This window comes from Dama dama, chromosome 2, assembly GCF_033118175.1.
Source record: "Dama dama isolate Ldn47 chromosome 2, ASM3311817v1, whole genome shotgun sequence".
Lineage (NCBI taxonomy): Eukaryota > Metazoa > Chordata > Mammalia > Artiodactyla > Cervidae > Dama > Dama dama.
This window is the reverse complement of record NC_083682.1, coordinates 43,710,704-43,732,932: the sequence shown is the minus strand read 5'-3', so window position 1 is coordinate 43,732,932 and position 22,229 is coordinate 43,710,704. Positions and strand designations below refer to the sequence as shown.

Genomic DNA, 22,229 nt, shown 5'->3' with positions numbered 1-22,229 from the left:
AATATGTAGTGTGTTAGATAATGATAAGTGCTATGAGAAAAATAAAGGTAAGGGTGTAAGAATGGTGAAGGGTGGTAGTGCTATTTTAGATAGGGGTAGTACTCTTTTAGATACAGACTTTCTGAATAGACAGGTAAGTAGATGGAAATACATCAGGTGGATTTCAGGGAAAAGTACCTTTAGGCAAAGGAAACAGTAAGTGCAAAGTCCCTGAGGTGGGGGTAACTTTGGATATTCAGGGAAGGCAGGGATCCCAGTGGGACTGGAATACAGTCAGTGAATGATGGTGGTGGGAAATGAGATCAGAGAGGATAGTGGGGGTGGTCAGACTCTATGGGCTACAGAAGGACTTGGATTTTAATCTGATTAAATTAAAAGCATGATTTTGAAGCCTACATCTGAATGATTATTTTGTTCTAGTCACTTTACCTAGTGTTTGGCAAGCCAAAATTTTTTGTTGTTAGTTTAGGGAGGAAGAAGCAAATGGTGATACCTCCGAGCATTGTAGAAAACAGGATGGAAAAAAACAGGTCAAACTTTTTTGATGGAGGAGGAAGTATAAAATCATTTTGAGATGCCTCAGTGGAGATTCTATCTCCTGCCACATGGCCCTGGTTTATGGTCTCTGGTAGTGTCACCTATCCACCGTGTCCCACCAGCTCATATACGGATGGTAATAGCTTCCTGTTACCCTTTGGATTTTTCCCCTTGCTTTAATACAGCTTCCCAGTTCTTATTCATCTGAGTCACTCGTTCCCTCTCTCAGATTCCTTCCATTTAAATGATACAGAACCTTTCCTGGATTGGGCTGGACCCAGACTATTACAGGAGGTCAGCAGATCCTCTCTGAACAGAGCCCTGAATCACTGAGGGGAGAGACAGATATATGGGAGAGAGGAGAGTGAGTGAGAACAGCCTTAAGCACTCAAACGTTCGTGTCCAAGGACTGGTGAGAAGTGCAGTGTTGCTGGAACTAAGTGGAAATGTTTTAGGGAATAAAGTCTAAGAAGTGCCCCAAAACTGGATATGATAGGCATTTGCAGGCTTCGGTTTTTATTATAAATGTTATGGAGACTCATTGGAGGATTCTGATTAGGGTATGACTCATATTTTAAAGTGGTGAAATTTCCATACAAATTGTGAAATTATTTGTTCTAGTTCTGTGAAAAATACCGTTGGTAGCTTGATAGGGATTGCATTGAATCTATAGATTGCTTTGGGTAGAATAGCCATTTTGACAATATTGATTCTTCCAATCCATGAACACGGTATGTTTCTCCATCTGTTTGTGTCCTCTTTGATTTCTTTCATCAGTGTTTTATAGTTTTCTATGTATAGGTCTTTTGTTTCTTTAGGTAGATATACTCCTAAGTATTTTATTCTTTTTGTTGCAATGGTGAATGGTATTGTTTCCTTAATTTCTCTTTCTGTTTTTTCATTGTTAGTATATAGGAATGCAAGGGATTTCTGTGTGTTAATTTTATATCCTGCAACTTTACTATATTCATTGATTAGCTCTAGTTTCTGGTAGAGTCTTTAGCTCCAACTAATAAAAAAAATAAAAAATAAATATATATATATATATATATATATATATATATATATATATTAAGCAGCCCTCATCCACTTAATTATATGTGGAATCACTTTTTCTTAGATCATGCCTATACCTGCACAAATAAACTGGCTGAAATTCAGGCTAAAAAAAATAAATAAATAAATAAAAAATAAAGTGGTGAAAAAGAATATGATGGGGTGGGCATGAGTGGAAGTCAGGAGATAAGAGAGAAGCTCTTGCTGACTTCTAAACGAGAAGAAATGCTAGTTACGCACAGGGTGATAGAGACTGGAGCTTGAGAAGTGGATGGATCTTGAAGATGTATCTTTCAAATTTTGTGGATCCTTTGGGGGTGGGTTATAAAAAAGCTATGAATTGTATATAACGTCAAGGTTTTCAGTTTCCTTAAGAGTACTGTGTTGCTGCTTGTTAAGATAAAGAACACTGTGGCGTATTAGGAGGATAAGAGTGGACATTGAAAGTTCAGTTCCATACATCTTAAATTTGAGAGCTCTAAGTGAGCGATCTAAACTTGGGAACCATTAGTACCTTCATGGATTTAAATCCTTGACTCTGGTCAGGATCACCTAGGGCAGTAATTCTCAATTATGTACGATCCAGCATCGTGTTTTGTAACATTTTATATGCCACTTTACATTCTTAAAATTAAATGTACAGATATTATATACACAAATGATTTATAAAAAATCAATAAAATGTTCTAACAGTATAAAGGAGCTGTGTAAATAACTTATAGTAAATGATTTACATTCAGTATTTAAATTTTTAGGCATGACTACACTGGAAGTCAAAATGAAATAGGTGATTTATAGCCACATACAAAATGAGTATGAATAAGACAGTTCCAAATGCAGGCTCCCAATGCCAAATACTGTTGAGGCCCAGTTTCTTTATGTGGTATGCTTTCAAAATGGTAAACATATTTTGGTTAAGTTCTAAGCACAATAGGGTACAATATTACTTATTTTTCAGTGTGGTTACAGTGCTAGAAATTCCAGTGTATATTTAAATCATGCAAAGTCTTTATAATTATAAACGAGTTTTTCATTTACATGAAAGTCCAGAAAGTCATTTGAAAAGCATATGTGGGGTTGACAGTTTCTTTTTGCACAGTATTCTCCACAAATTATAAGATGTTTGCTGTTTCTGATCTCTACTCTGTAAATGTCAGTAATATATCATAACTGTGAAAGCCAAGTTGCCTCCATGAGGTCTCAAAACTGCCTGTAAGAGTGGTATTCTTGATCAAGAGCAACTAGTTTAAGAAATGTGTATAGACAGAGAAGAAATCTAACTAAGCCCTGAGACATATCAACACATTGAGCTCAGCATAGGTGATTAAGAAAGAGTGGTCACTGAAGAAAAAGAGGAACCTGAGGCAAGTCTGAGTCCTGGACACCACGGGACGGTGTTGGGACAAATGCTGCTGAAAAGTGGAGTAAAATGAGGGCCGAAGTAAGGACCTTAGGAATCGTGATTTAATGGGAACAAAAGACAATAACAGTAAGAGAAGAACTGGAGATGGTAAATAGAGACAGATCTGGTGTGTTGGAGTCAGCTCCTATGAGCTTACTGGGTTATTGGGTGCTTCTTTTCCAGCTCTGCATTCCGTGAAGTCAGGTTTCATAGCTTTAAGTCATCCACAATGTGACTGTTCATTCCATAGCAATTGACAAACACCGTAAAGTAGGGTTAGAAGAATTTTTAAGACCTGGCTATTAAATATTTGTCAGCACATCCCTGGACAAATTCTAAGGAGTTTGGATGTAAAATGAAGTAAAGAAATAGGGCAGTAGTTGAATGGGAGGAAGACATAGGGAGAAGGCGGATATAAGTTTAGAGTGAGTAGAAAATAAATGTATGCATTTTTATCTGTTTATATATATGCATGCTAAGTCTTTTCAGTTGTGTCTGACTTTTTGTGACCCTATGGGTTGTAGCCTGCCAGTCTCCTTGTCCATGGGATTGTACAGACAAGAATATTGCAATGGGTTGCCATTCCCTCTCCAAAGGATCTTCCTGACCCAGGAATCAAACCCACATCTCTTATGTATCCTGCATTGAAAGGCAGTTTCTTTTACCACTAGCACCACCTGGGAAGCCCAGTTTATATATTTTTATATATATGTACGTATACTGAGTGTAAACAATTATATTTATATATGCCTGAGGACAATATGAAAAATAAGATTGAAGTAGAGATGGCAATATAAGGATGAGAGTCTTGTGGAAACTTCCTGATTTATGCTTTTGAACTGTGGTGTTGGAGAAGACTCTTGAGAGTCCCTTGGACTGCCAGGAGATCAAACCAGTCAATCCTAAAGGAAATCAGCCCTGAATATCTTTGGAAGGACTGATGCTGAAGCTCCAATACTTTGGCCACCTGATGCGAAGGCCTGACTCATTAGAAAAGACCCTGACGCTGGGAAAGATTGAAGGTAGGAGGAGAAGGGGATAACAGAGGATGAGATGATTGGATGGCATCATCAACTCAATGGACATGAGTTTGAACAAGCTCTGGGAGTTGGTGATGGACAGAGAAGCCTGGCATGTTCCTTGGGGTTGCAGAGTTGGGCTCAACTAACTGAATGAACTGAACTGAACTGAGAGATGTAAATAATGATAGTGCTGGAGAGTTAGAGGGTATAATTACAGGAGCAAAGTCCATAAGGGTCTCCTAATGGATTCTGAGAGAACTGGATTCCAATGTACAAGTGAAGAGCTGATCTCTGACAAGGCAGCTGGGCAAGTTTATGCTTTACAGGAAGACAGAGAAGATGGTTATAGAGCATCTCTTCTGATTGAAGTGAGTGGAATGGGATTTCTCTTCTGATTCCTTCCATGTTCTTGGTGAAATAAATAGTAAGGTTGTTTCTGAGAATGGGGAATTTTTTGAATTTTGCGGAGAAGGAAGAAAGTGTAATGTGTCATTTGAAGTAGTAAATCGATGAGTGAAGCATGATGGTCCTTCTGAGCAGCCTACTGAGATATGTGGTTCAAAATTTAAAGTGAGACAAGTCAGAATAATTGTGAGTTTTTTCCAGGCATGGTCCAGTTCTTCAGATTAGCTATTGAGCAGGTGGGGAGTTGGATTTCACCAGCATTGGTCCATTCCTGATTAAATTCACTATAGCTGTCACCTCCAATCCATTCTCTGCACTGTAACCATAGAAACTTCAAAGCATGAATCCAATTAAATCCCTGCTTTTGCTTTAAACACATTAATAGCTTCCCTTGCTCCTAGGATAAAGCAAAAAAAAAAAAAAAAAAATCCTTCCAATGGCCTGGAAAGGCCTCCTTGCACAGTCCCTGACCTACCTTTCATCTTGATTGAGTTTTTTTCTTCTTTGCACAACAGTACCCTTGGCTTTTCTGTCCCTCTTGCTTCCCTTGCTGCCTCCCCCCCCCCACCTTATGTAATTCTGATCCATATGGCCACAGTAGTCTCCACCACCCTCTCCCACCCCTACCCACGTAGGCACCTAGTATCTTTAAATCATAGCTCAGGAGCCACTTCTTCTATGAAGCCTTCTAGACGTCTCAGTTTGTTGTTTCTTATTTGCTGCTATCAACTATATTTCTTTTCTTGAGAGCGCTTATCTCCACTGGTAACTGTATATTCAAAGTGTGATCATTGGTAGAACAAGTTTTCTCCATTATACTAAAAGCATTATCATAGTAAGGACCTGTGTCTCTTTTTGCTCACCGTTGTACTCAAGGATCCATTAAAATGGTTGTTTTAAATAAATGTGAATATTTGATAAGGGAAGAGAGGAAGGGGGGGTGGAAGGAAAGGAGGGAGAGAGAAGGAGGAAGGAAGGAAGGAAGAAGGAGGAAGGGAGGGAGGAGGAAGGGAGGGGAGATCAGGTAAGCAAGCAGGAAGGTATATCCTCTGCTTCCTGAAAAATCACCAGTGGTGGGGCAGTGGTCAGAGATGTAAAGGTAATACTGTGGCCACCCAGATGAAGGCGGCAGAGGATGAGATGGCATCACTGACTCCATGGACGTGAGTGAGAGCAATGGAGATAGTGAAGGACAAGAAGTTTGGTGTGCTGCAGTTCATGGAGTCGCCAAGAGTTGGACACAACTTAGCAACCAAATAACAACAATAAGGTGCCTTGGGAGGGAGATTTGGGAGGCTTTCGGCACCAAAATGAGTGTAATGGAAAAAAAAAAACAGGACTTTTCTGAGAGTGAGAGATTGTTCCAGGGGGAGAAACAGCTTGAATGACAGCTCAGAAGGATGAGTTATCATGGAAATCCAGGACAGTATCATGCCGTTGGAAAGCAGGCTGGGATGGTATCCAGAGGTCATGTCATGGAGGAGCTTGTAGAAATTCCTAAAAAGTGTGGCCTTTTTTTCTAAAGATGTTGGTGAAAAATCGAAGGGTTTAAAACAGGAACGGAAATCAGATTTGTACTTGTATGTGTCACCCTACTGGTATTATACAGATTGGAAAGGAGAAAGACTAGGTTAGAAGCGAAGATACCAAGTTTCAAGATCTGTCATGGTGTCAAGCAAGCTGTGCGTACATGGTAAGTCACCTCAGCTTGGCCTGTTCTTTGTGACTCTGTGGTCTGAAGCCCACCAGGCTCCTCTGTCCATGACATTCTCCAGGCAAGAATACTGGAGTGGGTTCCCATGCCCTCCATCAGGGCATCTTCCTGATCCAGGGATCAAACTCATGTTTCTAAACAAGTTACTTCCCAGCAGTAAAGAACCTGGGAAGCCCGTCAAGCAAAACGAGGAGATAAGAATGCTGTTTTGTGACCAAAGAAGTCGGACTGAACAGTAGCTGTAGGAAGGCATTATTGCTAACCTTATAAAAATCATCTTTGGGAGAAAATGCAGAGAAGTTTGGGGATGGTAGAAATTGCTGTGAATTACTGAGTAAAGTGGAGGCCAGTAAGTAGAGAGAATCCGTGTTCAAAGAGAAGCACATAGCAAATGGGCCTATTTCTGAATTCTTCCTATTTCTAAATTGCCCCGGAACTCTGAGAGGGATTGAATTTATATTGGTCTGGCCTTTTATTAGTGGTGGGTGATGAGTAGCAAATCCATAGGCAATTACTTCTATATCTATCTGTCTGGGTAAATATCTGTCTTGAGGTATGTATTATTTGTATTGTGAAACACATTATAACTCTAGCCTCATGTGAATCTATGTAGAAATCATTGAGGACAATTAGTTAATATGATGTAATTTAACATAACTCATTTGCTATCATAATATAGTAAATCATTCAATAAATATGAGCTGCACTTAAATCCCATATTTCATAGTCTGAGAATTCAAGGAAGTTTTTCTGTCAGGGAAATGAGAAATTTGTATTACCATTTAAATGCCCATCTGTGCTCAGGAGAGAGGATAAATTGTTTTCCCCTTGGTTTCTCAGTTTATGAACATGAAATCTATGCTGTCATTTTTTAGTAGATGACAGCTCTCTTATAATGCCACAGAAAATATAGAGATTGCTTAGTAAATGACTGGAATTCACTACTCATTAAGTTCCATTCTAGTTCAGTTATTTTATAACTCCAAAGATAGGGAAAAATACAAAATTTTTCCCTTTTTAATCCAATCAAAATATTACTTTTTATTTTTGAAAATAAGCAAATTATTCAATTTCTGGGCCTGGAAGTAGAATTATTATAGCAAAGTGGTTTGTTTGCATGGATTGTTATGTTTTTATTATGAACTGTTCAGTTCCTAAGTTTGGCTTCTCTTTTATCTACTATTTTCTGCTTGATTTTACTATATAGTATTAAGGAAAATAAGAATAGTGATGGGTTTCCCGAGTCCAGTGTTTAAGACTCTGCTCCACTAAGGGGACACAGATGGATCCCAGTTCAGGGAATTAAGATCCTGCATGCTATACAGCGCAGCCAAAGAAAAGAATAATGAGAAATTTTCTTGGTAACATAATTTCTTAAGCAATGTCAAAAATATGACCATAATGTCCTGGGTGGTCAAGAAAGAATATGTCATTTTGCCAAGCTAGTCTGGTGGTAACGGACTAAATAATTTCAAAGCCAAAAAGACAAAAATTTTGTTACATTTTCATTATCATGAGGAACATTTTTAAGTACTCATTTGTTTGATGTAATTGTTAAGCACTTTATAAAGGACGCTAAATGAATATGGTTCCTGTTTCCTATTTGTAAAATTGTAATTTTTAAAGCAAAATTGTAACTTAATGGATTATAATCATGCAGACAGTGTTCTTTAAGTCATCCAATGAACACACCTAAGACATTAAGTACGTTAATGCCAAAGGAAGATACTTATCTTCCAGTGATTCAAAGGCAATTGAGTCAAGGAACTTTGGGAATAGAGTCTAGTAAAAATACTATTGCTCTTATTATGATTTTTGAACTTTAACAAGGGAGGAAGGTTCAGGATTTCATAAACAAATATAAATTAGAATGGAAAAACTAAATACTTCCATGAAATGAGATTTTGAGACAATTTGGGGGTGACAAATTATGGACATGGAATGCTAAGGAACACCAAGAAATATAGTTTGAGTAGGTAATAGAGTTAGGGAAGAAGAGTTAAAATAGGATCTGTCACAGAGTACTGAAAAAGAGAAGGCGATCTTATTTTTTGTTGGCACTGTATTAAGAAACTAGTAAAATGTCTTGAGATGGAGCTACCAAATAATTAGAAGGAAGGGAAAGGCTAGAAGGTCCATGCAGAAAAGTATGTATGTCCTAGACATTACCTAGCAGAGAGTTATGCCGCTGACTGGAGCAAATAAGAAAATACATTTTAAGATTGTCCTTTAGGAATCGTCAACTGATCTGTCATCCTTTCTCCCCCCAGCTCCTTTCCCTCATTTGTGATGTATTTGTCTGACATTGGACTTGCACAATGACAGTGAGAAGCTTTTGCTGCTGCTGGAATGGTGGACTTTTCCGTGGTGGTTTGGTATATTGTGTCTTTGCTGGTTGAGATGTAGTACTCAACCTTACATACTTTCAGAGTTGGCAGAGAGCACAGTAAAAAAGACAACCAGGGTTAAGAAGCAAACTGAAAGGAAATGATAATGTATCTGTTTCCTTTTTTAGGCCTAGGAATCCCTTTATATGAATAGATACTCCTATTCTTGCTTCTTCCACAGGGCAGAAACAGAGGCAACAGTTTTCAGTCATCCTTTAAAAAGTCCTTAATTGTATTTATTACATATTGTATTAATCGTTTATGTAGCTAGAGGAGTTGGTCTTTATTATGTAAACTTCCAATAAAAAAATTTCCTGAGTCTTCTGAAGGCAGCCATTTTGTGTTCACTGTTTTTTCATATTAAAAGGAAATCAAGAGAAAAAAAACTGATATAACTTCAATGAGAATTGAGAATCAAGTGACATAAAGAAAATTAAAGACTTTTAGAAGAATAAAATAGTTGAAAGGGACATGCAGTTTCTCTAGATATAAAGGTAAGATATTTAAAACTCTTAATTCTTCCCCAAATAATTTACAACCTTAATATAATTTCAGTTAAAATGAGAACTCAAGATAAAAAATAATATTAATTATTTGAAGAAAACTCACAAAAACAATAAAAAATGAGTAACAAGAAAGTCTAGAAAAATTTGAGTAGCAGCATAGGACTGGCTCTATTAAAACATGTTATAAAGTGAAATTGATTTTAGAAACAAGCCAAGAATTTACAAAGCTAAATCATATGCCTAGGAAAAAAGTGTTATTCGCTCAGTAGTGTCTGACTCTTTACAATCCCATGGACTATAGCCTGCCACTCTCCTCTGTCCATATAATTCTCCTGGCAAGAAGACTGGAGGGGGTTGCCATTTCTTACTTCAGGGGATCTTCCTGGCAAAGAGATCAAACCCGGGTCTCCTGCCTTGCAGGTAGGGTGTTTACCATCTGAGCCACCAGGGAAGCCCCATATGTCTAGGAACTTGAAGCTGTTAAGTGGATGAGCTGAGATTTTAACTCAGGCTCATATTATGCTAAAGAACGTGCTTTTTATAATTTACTACACTGTCTCCAATATAGTTTAGTTAGTCTAAGCACTGTGCCACTAGAGCAAAAAAGACAAGAAATATATTAAAAAAGGAAAATAATTTAGAACAGAATTTAATCCGTGGAAATACATATCATATGATAAAAGAAGCTCCATAAATCAATGCTAAGTGTTAGTTTGTACATAATTAAAGCATCTTAAATAATTAAATCTTTTTCTCCGATGACCAAAAATTAGTTTGTAAATAATAGTTTGTAAATAATTATATAAATATATAAAAATAATAAAAAATAGTTTGTAAATAATTAAAGCATCTTAAATAATTAAATCTCTTTCTCCGATGACCAAAAATTATCAGGCATGTACTCTAGCCTGCCTGCTTCAGTACCTAACCTTATTATGCTGAAAATAAAAATAAAAACAAAGTTTTTACTGGTAGGCATATTTTGTGAAGGCCTCTTCAAGGGATAGGAATCCAAATTGGCCCTGAAATCTTGGTCAAGGTTTGGTTAAAGGAAGGAGAAGTCCTGGGATCGGGAATGCAGGAGAAAAACAAAAAAAACAAAAGCAGGGAGATGGGGGAATCCCAAATTTGTCCAAGGAAAGAGCCTAATGAAGGAAGTGAATTTATATATTTGCTTGTTGCTCTTCCCTAATCTATCATTTCATAGGCTTGGTCTTTGACCGGGAGATCCTGTGTTTAAGAACAGAGAAAGCTACCACTGTACAGTTGGTTTTGATAGGTTTCAAAGGCCCATATATTTCACACCATTAATTTTGTGTGCCCCAGGTTTTAGGGTAGGACTTCATAAAAAAGAACCCTCCAGTTTCTTTGGGTCTTGGGTAAAATTGCCTATTCTTTTTGAATATGTACCCAGGGGGTATTGCATTTGTGCAGAAAGCAAGGACTGAATTAGTATCAAGCTGAGCCTTGATCACTTTGAGGTGTTTCTTTTGTTGAATGCCAACATTGTCAAAAAAGTGCATTTGCTGTGACAAATGAAAAGAAAACATTTTTCTTGAGAGGAAGATTGTGGAAAGCTTAGTAGCAATAATGTGTGCATCTAAAAATGCCTCTGTTACTTGCTTTCACTTTCCTTGAACCTCCATTCTTTTTTTTCCCCACCCTGTCAATTTTTGTAGTTTAGCCTCAGTGGCAATAGAAGAGAATACACATTCTGTAAGAAGGCCAGTAATAGACGTGGCTTCATTGATGTGTTTAGAGGCCAGCAAGTCTGTTTGCAGTTCTTTCAAAAGCTGCTTTTGATTTTTTTTTTAAAATAGTATGTTTAACAAATGGGAGCTAGAATAATGAACGTTAAAAAGGAATAGACTTTTATCACTGGGCTTGCTCTGAAAATAAAGGTGTCCATTAAATAGTTTTTCTTTGTTTTTGCATTGCCTACCTTCAGACCTTACAGTGCTGAAAGTACCAGATGTGTAGACACACAGATTGTATATATGACCCTGCTGCGTTTTTCTCTTATGTAATCCTCAGGCAAGAAGAAATGGGGGAGGTGGGGGCAGAAAGGGAATGCAGTATTTTCTCTGTGGAGAATGAGGCAGAGGGATATGGTAGAAAGAACACTTGACTGTGAGTTTTTAAGGTTTGCTTCTGTTTCTGTTTTTTTTTTGGTTGTTTGTTTCTGTTTTTTAAATCTCTTTGCCTTAGTAACACAGCAGTACTATATGCCTTATTTTAATGTGGAAAATATTTAAATAAGATTATTATGGCTCTCTTACAACATATCTATTTAGTCTAACTCTCTGGTTCCTTTCCACTATTAACCCACTTTATCTGAAGTCTCAAAGTATACAGCTGAAGGCTTTTCCAATGCTAAGACCAACTGATGTACACAGTGCTCTTGATCACATTTTGAAGCATTACTAACAACATGAAAAATTCAGATAATTTGACCTACATACTCTTTGTCTATTCTATCTTTCAATCTCCTTATGAATCTACAGCCATAATTTCTAAGCTAATAAATTCAAAGCAAGAGAAAAAGAATGTCACTGAGACACAGGTAGTTACAAGAACACCTTATTAAGCCAAGTTCATTTCTTTTATTCTTTTAGGATCAAACAATTTAAGAACTTCCTAAAATGGAATAAACACATAAATAATTAGGTTCTTAAAAGCCAGAAATAGAGAAATAAGAAAACATTAAGTAAAAAAAAAATATTTTTAACTTAAGAATTAATTATTTGCTTTAAATGAACATTGAAATTCTTGCTGGCTGGAAATTGCTAGAATATACTCTGCTCTTTGCATATGTTACATGACCCTCTTCATTTTCCCCTTGGAGGATACTCCTCACTTATCAATTTGCTGAAGAGTTGCTTCTTTTGGATGGAGGAAAGAGATAGTTAGGGAGTTTGAGATGGACACGAACACACTGCTTTAAAAGGGATAACCAACAAGGACCTACTGTATAGCATATGTAACTCTGCTCAATTTTATGTGGCAGCCTGGAGTTTAGGGGAGAATGGATATACGTGTATGTATGGCTGAGTCCCTTCATTGTTCACCTGAAACTATCACAACATTGTTTGTTAGTAGGCTATACTCCAATACAAAATAAAAAGTTTAAAAAAATAATAATAAAATAAATCTCTTTGCCTTTTGCTAGTCATTTGGCCCTGGACCAGCTAGTCACCAGTCTGGTTTTTAGGTTGCTCACCTTGAACGTGTTGCATTGATATAATTTTCTCATTTCCCAGGTCATTGCTGATGTAAAGCTGTATAATTCTTTGCAGAGAAATATATCCTAAAATGCAGATAAAATTCTACATTGAGTAAAAATGATAACAGATTCACTAAGATATAGTTGAGAAAAATCTCCCAGGGAATATTTTGGAGAATAAATGCCAAGTATGGGAGTTTCGTGTTTGTTTTCTTTATAGCTCCTATTAGGGTATTTATTTGTTTATTAGCTCTGGTTGTATGTACTGTGCCCTATGTTCTTATCTTCTAAGGTTACAAGTGCAGACTTGCTTTTTTCCCTCCTTGAGTAACACAAGTATACATTCTGTTTTTTTGTGTGTTCCTTTGACATTGGCCTTAATATTTGTGAAGAAGGTAGTTTTATATAACCAGAGCATGCAGCTAATTATTTTTTACTTCTAGAATTGCAGTCCATTTCAATTTGAGTCTTTTATCAATAGAAGATTTGTCTATATCTTTAATTGAAAAATAGTCTTGCTCTGCAAGTAGATTTTCTGATTTATCTAAAATAGTAATAATTTGATGCCTTTGATGTTGCTTTGAGAGCAATATTTTAAATAGCAACTATTGTTATTCAATTCTGAGTTACCATGGTAATAAAGAACATTCACTTGATTTAAACTTTTCAAAAAAGGAAAATGTATACTCTGTATCTTTCTAGTTAGTTTGGATGTACTTCTGGATTTGCCCTTTAATTCTCATTTTTGAAGTAATTTGTTTCTTCTAAGATTAGTGTGCATATTTATTTTCCTAAGAAAATAAAACACCAAATTTTAACAAACCATTAATTTCTTTGAATCCCTAGGAGAACAGCTTTTTTATTGCCCTCTTTAAATAATTTTGTAATTATATTCTAAATTCTTTTTCAAGTAGATAGGGAGAGGAAAACTTTTTCTTACTCCCTTAGAGATTCTTTGGCTGGCCGAATATTTAAATTAACCTAAGTCAGATTAATGAGAAAAGAATTTTTTTTATTTCATATGTATGAAAGAAAGAATGAAGCTCAGTTCCTGGCAGTCAGGAATTGAGGCTTATATTCCATGCTGAGCTAAAGAGAAATGTAGCGTCTTTAAAGTGGAGGAAGAAAATTTATAGGAAGATGGGAAGAACAAATGTTTAGTAAATAAATTATTTCCATGCCATGCAGATGATTGTCACATGTAAGAGTGTCTATCTCTGGTAATACCTCTCTTCCTGGTAAGGCCCCGTATCTAAATTCTTTTACGTAGTTAAGGGGGAGGTAAAAAGCTCTTCCTGAGTCTGTTCATCCTTGACTGTTCTGGTTTGAAATAATCCACATGCCTAAGTGGCACATTTTGGGTTGGCCTGCCCTGAGCCCCATTGTGGCTGTAATTGCCTTGCAGTTCTTTTGTTGTCCTGGCATTTCCTTGTGAAAAAACAAGGCTGCCCTTGAGAAGTAGAATTTGTTTTTTGTTTTTTTTTTTTCCTGTGTGTGTGACAAATAATAGGTACTTAATGGAAGTTTGTTGAGTGAGTGAATAAATGAATAAAGGATGCTTTAACTGATTATATGTAAGACAGAAAAAAATGCTAGCAAAATTATTCACTTCATCTAATATAAATAAGAAGGACTTCTTGCTGGCTTATTTCACTTTTTTATAGAACCTCCCTGCCTCTTTTGCTTTTTATTCCCAGGGTGTCTGGGCAAAGTTGGTGATTCTGTTCTTCTAGACCATTAGAGTGCACATTTGTCGCTCACTTGTTTGCAGTGTACATCTCTTTTGATAAGGCGTATATCTTCCTTACTAGACCTTTAGTATATTGAGGATCTAACTTGGTGCCTGATTTTTATTACGTGATCATAAATGTTTGCTCTAAAAATAATGTTAGATGTGCAAATTTTGCTTGTGTATTTATATAGTCCATCTTAAATATTATGGGAAAATTAACTTGTATCTTCTCTTTTAAGAAGCATGTGTATGTGTGTGTGTGCATGCATCTGTGCTGCTTCTGCATCAGTGTTACGTCTTCCTCAGCGGGTAGTGGAGTGGAGAGTGTTACAAACGGAGGGAGTGTGAATGAGAAATACCCTTGAAGGTATGTGTATGTGATAGTATACACATCTATCTTTTAAAAAGATTATTATTCTGATATAAATTCTCTTTAAAATACAAACCAGATATAGATAAAATAAAAGTTAATGCCTTTTTCGACTTCCATCTCAAATCGTTAGCAATATTTATCCTTGATTCTTTGGTATATATGCTTCTAGACTTCCTAAGTATATTATAGATGAAGTTATCCAACACCTTGGAGAGACTGGAAAACTGTAGGGAACATATTATATGATGACTATCAACTCCTTAATGACATTCCCATGAAGGATTATTTTACTACAGCTCTGAGAAATACATTGATGACAGGCATTCTATAACCCTTGATAGTGTCTGTGGTGACAGTTTGCAGGCCAAGAATGGCAAGCAGGAGAGGCTGTCATTAAAGTGTGCTCTTGAACTTGATGGAGATGGTGAGGTCCCAGAGAGGCAGGAGTTAGGAGATAGCACTTAACTGATAGAGTCAGGATGGGTGTGGTTACCATTATGGGCAGCTTGTCTGGAACCATGGTCAGAATGGACTCACCTGGTGAGACCTATGGAGCTGACTAACTGACCATGGTACTCTTAGGACTCAAATAGATGGGCAGCCTAGAAAGTTGTACTTGGTTTGTATGAATGAAAACTCAAGGATTTGAAAACAAAGGTATAACTCGAGTCATCTGCAGAGGGAGTCATAACCCTTCATCCATTTCCTAGATCTCAGTCGCTTCATAGACTCTGAACCTCTTGATAAAGTGATGGTCAAGTTCCTTTGAGGAAAAAGACAGCCTTCTACATGTCAAAAATTAAACTGTAAAATGATCCTCTTACTCCATAACCATTTGACAGGGTAAATGTGCGTGGGTGAAAGAGAAATATTCAACTTTGGGGGAACTAAACGTTAACTCTAAGGTGACCCCATTTTCTGAGGAAGCAAAAAACTTACTACAGTAAACCAGTAAGGTCTTATAGGAAGTTAATAGGGTTTTGGCTTTAGTCTCTGTCATCATAGGGCAGTGGGTCTTTGAATCCACGCTTATTTCAGAATGCATGAATTAAATAACTATACTTAGCCACTGTCAGAATCTTCTTGTCCATATGTTAACAATATTTCCCCCTCTTTTGTGTTATTTTTTCTTAATTTGCTCTTGGTGTTTTGTACTTTTAGGTAAAAAACGAACATTTCTCCTGTCTTATTGTTAGTCTTAAATGTACCTCTTCATTCATGCCATTGTTTCTTCTTTAACAGGTAGACCCCATTCTTTTTCTATTTGCATAAAAATTGTTAAAGTGTGTGTGTTTGAAGACCTCACCCCAAGTCCGTACCTCATTAACCAGAACAAGGACTTGACCAGCTTACTCAAGAGAAGGATGTCTTTGGGAACTATTACTGGATTTTTGTGATGTAGTCAAGGGGGTGAGTGAGAAAGGGGGTGAGTGACTAGACAAGTGAGAGAGAAAAATTTTCATGGGGAGGGATTGAGTTTCATTTTTAAAACACAAGCAAGAGGAAGAAGACACAACAGGAAGTTGAGTGTAGAAAGGAAAGATAGGAGAGGATGGGGGAAAGGAAACCAGTACCTAGTCTTCCTAACAGGAGAATGCAAGCTAGAGACTCTTGGGAGATAAACTTTGCCTTAAGGCAGAGAATGTTGAGATAGACAGTGGAAGGAATATAAAAGAGCTTACGCTGTTTGGGGACACTCAGAATGCACCTTCTCAGTCCTACTCACCTCATGTACTCATGGTGAGTTTTTGAGCAATTCTATAAAATTAGAATAGCCTCATTATCTGTTGATGAATAGCTTGACACAATGCACAAAGAGCAGACCACCTGGATCCCAGTTATTGTAAAGTCACTTTTTTTCTTAACATTGATCACCTACTGTACTTTCTACATATTTCTGTGTTAAGTTATTATCATTGGACATAAAATAATAAATAACTTTGGAATGAGATGTTGATTCATCCAGAAACTTAAGTGTTTTCATGTGTTCAGTGAAATCATTGTGGTTTTCAGGATGGATGGTAAAATATAAACGTTTTGTTCTAGTTACATGTTCATCACCAACTTTCTTGAAAAAGACAAATTTAATATTTACTTTTAGATTAATCATTATCTTTTCTTAGCTTATTACTGTTGAAATGAGTTACCACGTTTCACGATAAAGGACAAAACCACTCTATGAGTGTTCAGGGACTTCCCTGGTGATCCAGTGGCTAAGACTTCATCTTCCAGTTGCAGGGGTTGTGGATTCAGTCCCCGGTCAGGGAGCTGACCTGACCTAGCACATGCCTCACGGCCAAAAGACGAATATAAAACAGAAGCAATATTGTAACAATTTCAATAAAGCCTTAAAAACTGGTCCACATGAAAAAAATCTTTTAAAAAAGTTTTCAGGCTGTGTTAGAGTGTTTAATCTCTATTTCCTATACATTTTTCATATCAATCTAATTATAATTTTATGCATTGCCCACTGGCACATGAACGCTCGATGGTTATGTGCATCTTAGGGACTACAGCGTGGGGCATGGTGCAACTGGCTAGTACACCATGTGACCTGAAAGGCCACTTGTTCATTTCTCCCACCAGCAGATTAGATGGTATTACTTGTCACAGGATATGTGTGTTTGAGGGCTTATCTGACAGCAGGTCTTCTTAACAGTGAGCACCTGTATTGCAGTGAAGGTTACATTAGTTACATCACCTCTGGAAAAGAAATGACTTACTTTGACTTAACTGTACTTTGACTTAACTTTGACTTAACGGTCTCACCCTGTAGTAGCCAAGAGCATGGCAGAGGCTCTAAGTACGAGGGGCTTCCTCAGTGGCTCAGCAGTAAGCAATCCACCTGCAATGTAGGAAATGCAGGAGACACTGGTTCCCTCTCTGGGTCAGGGAGACAGCCCAGAGAAGGGAATGGCAACCCACTCCAGTTCTCTTGGTTGGAGAATTCCATGGACAGAGGAGCCTGGCAGGATAGAGTCAGCCACAACTGAGCAACTAACACTGTGTCCAAAGTGGAAGACTGTCAAGCCCACCTGGAGAGGTTGGCTTCACCAGAAACGGACTCGGAGAAGTAATTTGTGAAGCAAAATGCTTAGTAGGGATCAACACCTGTGAAAGGAAGAAGGCAGTGGGATTGGGTGGAGGAAGAAGCTGAATCAGCATGTGGTCTCTACAAAGCCTCAGCCAGAGTGGGGGGAAGCTCTGCCTCGAATGTTACCCATCAGCGTTGCTGTGTACGGCGTGGCCACCCCTGCCTTCTTCAGTCCCGGCTCTCAGCTGTTTTGTAAAAAGCATTTCTTTGGCACCTGAAGCTGACTCGGATGTAACTGATAGCTGGAGGCTACCAGCTGACTCTGTTTTTTTCTTTGTTTTTTTTTCCCTTTTTGCAGTGGTAGGGAGAAGACTTTTTTTTTTTTTTTTTCTCATTCCAGGATATATTTTCATATTGTTTTGTTGTCATGCAAACTTTTGTCAAAGTTTGCTGTCAAAAAGGAACGTTTGTTCCTTTTTGCACGTTGGGGAGGATTGCAGATTGCTTATTTTCCACCAGAAAGAAAATGAAGAATTTGAGTCACTGTAAGTGTACAAAAAAATTTAAATTAGAATTGGAAAGATTATTTTTTCTCGTCTTTGTTTACGAGTAAATATGTACATTGTCTCACGATTGATTGTCCAGGGAACTCAAATTACCTTAGCTGTGTGCAGCATGTAATCCAAGCCTAATCTTCTCAGAATTCCTTTGTTGATTGAGAGAAAGAAAGAGTGGGTGAAAGGCTACGAAAGCTTGTGTTAATTAAGATATGTCCCCCACTGGTAGAAAATCATGGTCAGACATTATCACATCATTAGTCAGCTCATCAAAATATCACTTTGCAGAAAATCCTCTAGTTCTTTTCAGTGGCTTTAATGAAATTGTTCTAAGAAGCCCTGTGAAGGAACTGAGCGCTAGTTTTTGGATAATTGCCATTTTCTTAAGAAACAGACTTTGGGCCTACTGAGAAAGCAGTTCAGCTGGTATATTTTGCTCCAAGGGAAGAAGTATTATTTTAACATTTTTGCTATTTAAGCAAAGGAACATGAGTTTATTTTTGTCTTTTCCTTAGCATTAGATAAATGATGGAATACTAATTAAATAGTTGAAATCTAGGAGACTAAAGAAGCATCAGTGTAAGCATTAGAAACGATTTTTCATATACTTGAACTTTTCTGAGGACAACTATCATTTATTTTTATTCTCATAAAGGAAAATTGTCATCATACTTTTATGAGGAAAAGTTAATTATTCACATTTAGAATTTATACATATAGTGATAAAAATAGAAATTTTAAAAGGATAATTTTCAGGTACTGTGTATATTTTCTATTTGTGTGTATGTGAATTTTTTTGACCTAGTTACTCAAGGATCTGCATGTTCACTTGGTATCCCTTACATTTATGATTTTCAGATTAAAGGGTGCTTCAGATATAGGAATATTAACTATAGACTTCATAATTTGGGTAGCTTTATAAATGATCTCTTATATGCTACTTTTGCTGTATATCTAGGGTGGTGATTTTCTGTTTTTTTCATTCTATTAATATAATGTCATCTCCAGACATGTTCTTCCAGATTTATAATCAAATGGGCTTTGTGCTTATATAAACAAGGATAATCTATAGCTGTATTATATTATACTTCTTTTGTATTAATTATGTTTTTTTTTTTTATTTTTTTTTTTTTTTTATTTTTTATTTTTTTTTTATTTTTTTTTTTCCAGTGGGTTTTGTCATACATTGATATGAATCAGCCATGGATTTACATGTATTCCCAATCCCGATCCCCCCTCCCACCTCCCTCTCCACCCGATTCTTCTTTGCATTTAACTCAGCTGGGGAATCACTCAGCAAACTTTAACTTATATTAGTTTTTAGTTCCCAAGAATATATCATACTTAATATTGTTTGATTGAACAATTCTTCACTTGATGTGTAAAGTTCATGTCTGCTGTTGGGTTTTGGTTTTATTTTTCAAGACCTACTTTAGGAAAGGCATAATTGGAGGGCAAAAAACACTGCAAATCATTCATTAAATGGAATGCCACATAAATTGAGTAGTAGACTGAAAAGCAAAGGTCATGTCATCAGAAAAATTTAGTAGTCATGTCACTGAAATAAGCACTGATTTTGTTGATAAAGATGGTAGCATATCAGTTAATGATAGACTTTAATTTAAAAAATATACACTCAAAGAGTAAGTGTACCTGAAGGAGAAAAATTAAGTATGCTTTCTTGGATCTGTGGTCTATAGGGTTACAGCCGCCTCTGTTTGAATTTTCTTAGCTCCTTCCCAAGTGTATTATAAGAACTGTCAGAGCAGTGGAAACAAAATGCAGAGTAGAAGTCACATCTGATTCCATATATTTTAATACATATGAAGATATAATCCATATCCTGCTTCTTAGCCATACTTGGTAACCACTGCTCACATAAGTTTACAAATGTTTATTCATTGCTCACAAATGTTTACCATCTAGTTATTTAGTAGCCTGGAAACACTGACTGTCATCAATTGTCGATTTTAAGCACTTTGTTGAAATTGCTCACCTTCAGTTAGTGATGGATTTACTGGAGTGTGGAGTTTCAGCTTTGTACTCTGTCTCGGCCTGATGGTGTGACTCTGTCAAGGCTAGAGAAGAGGTCTCTGGCTTTTTATGATTGATCGATGATGACCAATGCAGCTCTTTGAAAAAACATTAAGATTAACATGAACAAATAATTTTATGTATCCAGTAAAAATGGAAGTTGAAAATAGCCTTCCAACTAATATATATCCAGCAACTTAATATATATCAAGTAATGTTCTATATTCTGGTGGTACAATACCCATCTACTAGGAGGGGGGTGATCAGTCAGTCAGTTCAGTCACTCAGTCGTGTCTGACTCTTTGCAACCCCATGGACTGCAGCACGTCAAGCCACCCTGTCCATCACTAACTACCAGAGCTTGCTCAAACTCATGTCCATTGAGCCAGTGATGCCATCCAACCATTTCATCCTCTGTCATCCCCTTCTCCTCCTGCCTTCAATCTTCCTCAGCATCAGGGTCTTTTCAAATGAGTCAGTTCTTCGCATCAGGTGGCCAAAGCATTGCAGTTTCAGCTTCAGCATCAGCATCCTTCCAATGAATGTTCAGAACTGACTTCCTTTACGATTGACTGGTTTGATTTCCTTGCAGTCCAAGGGACCCTCAAGAGTCTCCAACACCACCATTCAAAAGCATCAATTCTTAGGCGCTCAACTTTCTTTATAATCCAATTCTCACATCCATACATGACTACTGGAAAAACCATAGCTTTGACTAGATGGACCTTTGTCGGCAAAGTAATGTCTCTGCTTTTTAATATGCTGTCTAGGTTGGTCATAGCTTTTCTTCCAGAGTAAGCGTCTTTTAATTTCAAGGGTGGATAGACAAATATATATACTAATAAAAATGTAATGTGATAGATTCCATGAGCATGTAAGCACAGAGTGTCCTATGAGTACCCAGTAGGGCCATCTGTTCCAGATTTGGCAGAAAGAGAGAAAGAGGAGGGATCAAGAAAGTCTTCCCTATGGATGACTTTAGAGATAATGACCATCTAATCCTAGAAATGTGGGATCAGTATTAGAGTGATAGGTTACTCTGTCAATACAGATAGCTTTTTGTTATAAATGTTTCTCAAGATGGAACTGAGGAATCTTCTTTTCTCTGCCCTCTTTTATTTCCTTCTCTTCTTTTCTGTTTCCTTTCTCTCTACCTGTCTCTTTCTCTTCCTCTTTCTTTTCCTCCCTTTCTCCCTCTTTCCTTTATTATGAATTCATGAGCACAGAAATATATTAATCACATTCTTGGTTCATGACCCAATGTTGTCACTGGATAATTCCTGACTCTCATGCATTCATCCACTGATTTATGATGCTATAACAAATACATATGGCATTATTAACAATTGCATACACTTTTCTTTTTGCTTTCTCCTATTTCTCCCCTTACTCCTTCTAAAATGTAATCATTATCCCAAATTGGGTATATTATACCTTTTTTCCCAGATTTGCCAGGTTTGCTTTGTTGGGTAACATAGCCAAACAACACATTGCATAGTTATTTTTAACTCAAAAAATAATATTCTTCTGTGTGTAATCTGCTGATACTATTTTTCACTCAAGATCCTACTAATCTACTGTGTTTTTATTTGTAACTGAATTCATTGTCTTATTTCAAAGAATATTCCATTGTGTGAATATGCTACAAATTATCCTTTCTTCTGTTCATAAACAGTTGAGTTGTTTCCATTTATGGTGTCCTGAACAGAGCTGCCTTGAATGTTATTTTTCTTGCTGAGACATATTTGAAAGTTTCTGCAGAATATTTACCAGGCTAATAGGTTCGCTTAAAGCTCAACATTCAGAAAACTAAGATCATGGCATCTGGTCCCATCACTTCATGGGAAATAGATGGGGAAACAGTGGCTGACTTTGTTTTTTGGGGCTCCAAAATCAATGCACATGGTGATTGCAGCCATGAAATTAAAAGACGCTTACTCCTTGGAAGGAAAGTTATGACCAACCTAGATAGCATATTAAAAAGCAGAGACATTCCTTTGCCAACAAAGGTCCGTCTAGTCAAGGCTATGGTTTTTCCAGTGGTCATGTATGGATGTGAGAGTTGGACTGTGAAGAAAGCTGAGCACCGAAAAATTGATGCTTTTGAACTATGGTGTTGGAGAAGACTCTTGAGAGTCCCTTGGACTGCAAGGAGATCCAACCAGTCCATTCTAAAGGAGATCAGTCCTGGGTGTTCATTGGAAGGACTGATGCTGAAGCTGAAACTCCAGTACTTTGGCCACCTCA

At 37.0% G+C, this 22,229-nt stretch overlaps 1 protein-coding gene across 3 annotated transcripts in view; it reads left to right on the top strand.

Annotated features, from left to right (window-relative positions):
• NOX4 (NADPH oxidase 4) overlaps window positions 1-22,229 on the top strand; it is a 177,753-nt gene that overhangs the window by 99,266 nt on the left and 56,258 nt on the right. The gene's annotated exons all lie outside the window — the stretch shown is intronic.